At 45.2% G+C, this 2,232-nt stretch overlaps 1 non-coding gene across 1 annotated transcript; it reads left to right on the top strand.

Annotated features, from left to right (window-relative positions):
* Nucleotides 1–13: 13 nt before the first annotated feature.
* LOC115064455 lies at nucleotides 14–150 on the top strand. Its single transcript, XR_003844306.1, has one exon. It is a non-coding gene; the product is annotated as a small nucleolar RNA SNORA48 (small nucleolar RNA).
* The last annotated feature ends 2,082 nt before the right edge of the window (nucleotides 151–2,232 follow it).

Genomic DNA, 2,232 nt, shown 5'->3' on the forward strand with positions numbered 1-2,232 from the left:
AATATGAAATATCCCCTTCTGGCAATGGGTGAAGAGACACCTTGTTGGTGGTGGTGTTCTTTTATCAGTCAGGGGCAGAGTAGATGGCAGTTCATCCTAGCTTGATAACTAGCTTGGTGGCCAAACCTGTTTTATACCTAGGACATATAAAAATCAAATCAAATCAAATCAAATCCAGGCAGCACACCAAAAGAAGAGGAAGACAAACAGAAAACTTTGTTCCTCCATGTCATGCTGTATAGGCAGGAAAGACACCCACAGACACCCTCTGGCCCACAGCTCAGGTGGGTCATAGACACACACAGACCCATCTACCACCACACAGCACAGCATGGGAGGTAGAAGACAGACAGAGACTTGTGAACCACAATGCCACCCACAGACCTGCCCTCTGGTGCACAGCACAGGCAGGTCAGAGATACCTGCTTGCCTAGAGGATGTCACCAGGGGCTGGACTGTCATGTAGCCAGTCTGTAGCAAGAGCCACCAATTTATGCAAGTATGTTGTAGACAGGAGAGAAAGAGAAGTGGAGTAGCTTGAGCACTATGAAGAGAGATGGTAGTACTGGCTTTAAAGGCATGAGGAGGTCATGGAGAGCAGCTGAGGCTTGGCACTGTAAGGAGGCAGGGAAGGTCAATGGTGAAAATGCAGCTTCAGTTGCACTTGATGGCCCAGGACTGTCCTGGCTCGTGGGACAGTCGAACAGGGTCTGGGGAACCACCTGTGTAGAGAATGAAGGGCAAGAAACACAAGGAAAGACAGCAAGTCTGATTGATCAAGCTGTCAAAATTTTATTGTTCCCAGGCAGGTTTTATGCCCACAGAAACAGGGTATAGGGAGGGGCATGATGCAGAATCACTTTGTTTCTGGAGAATGCACCTGTTCCCAAAAGCAGGATATTGGCTAGGTAAAAAGTTCAGCAGGAGGAACAGAACAGAATGGGTTCCTAGGTACCTGTCCACAGGATCTATAGCTATTTGTTCTTAACTGGGGATAGTACTTTCCCATAGAGGCCTCAACTTTTTCCCACAGAAATCTCAATTAAGCTAATACTTATCCTAAGTCTAAGACTTTGTAAGTAAGTACTTATGGCTGACAAGGCAGTTAACATTCAAACAGGGTCACTCCCAACACAGGACTGAAAGTGCTATGCAAAGAAGTTGAGGCTTGGCACTATGAAGAGAGCATATTGGTGAAGCCTAATTACAGTGAGGAAACCCCAGCATGTTAGAGATGCCAGTATCATGGGATGACCACCGGGAACAGTAGCTACAATGGAGTAGAGTCAACCAGACACTGGAGAGCTATAGAGGACAGAGCTAGAGATGTGACTCAAGCCCTTTGGAGGAGCCCAGAAGATCATGTGTAGAGCAAAAAGCTGTAAAGTTGAAGTGCCTTGGAACTGCCCCTGCCCTCAGGATGTTAGAGTCACGAGATACCTGTTGAGGAAAAGCAACTAACAGAGATCAAGAGAAATAATTGTGTTGCAGTTAAGGAAGCCAACGGAGTTGGAGATCTGAAGAGCGCTTTGACATAGATATGGAGATGCAGAGTTTGGAGTTTTCCCAAGTATCTTTTGGTCTTGCTTGGGTCCAGTGTTTTTTTCACTATGACATTTTTGGAATGGTAATGTATGTCTTGTGATTTTGGAGGTATGTTTCTGCTCTTTGAATTTGATTTCTTAAGGGATTACAGTTAAGAGATTTCATGAATCTTAGAAGAGACTTTGAACTCTGGACTTTTTTTTTTTTTAATTTCAGACAGTCTTTTATTGAGGTGATTTTTTTTTGAGTTTCTTTTTTTTGTTGTTGTTAGATATTTTCTTTATTTACATTTCAAATGTTATCCCCTTTCTTAGTTTCCCCTCTGAAAACCCCCTATCNCCTCCCCCTCTCCCTGCTCACCAACCCACCCACTCCTACTTCCTGGTCCTGGCAGTCCTCTATACTGGGGCATAGAACCTTCACAGGAACAAGGGCCTCTCCTCCCTTTGATGACCAACTTGGCCATCCTCTGCTACATATGCAGCTAGAGCCATGAGTCCCACCATGTATTTTCTTTGGCTGTTGGTTCAGTCCTAGGGAGCTCTGGGAGTACCGATTAGTTCACATTGTTGTTTCTCCTTTGGGGCTGCAAACCTCTTCAGTTCCTTGGGTCCTTTCTCTAGCTCCTTCATTTGGGACCCTGTGCTCTGAGCAATGGATGGCTGTGAGCATTCACTTCTGTATTTG

The sequence above is a fragment of the Mus pahari genome, chromosome 7 (genome assembly GCF_900095145.1).
Source record: "Mus pahari chromosome 7, PAHARI_EIJ_v1.1, whole genome shotgun sequence".
Taxonomy (NCBI): Eukaryota; Metazoa; Chordata; class Mammalia; order Rodentia; family Muridae; genus Mus; species Mus pahari.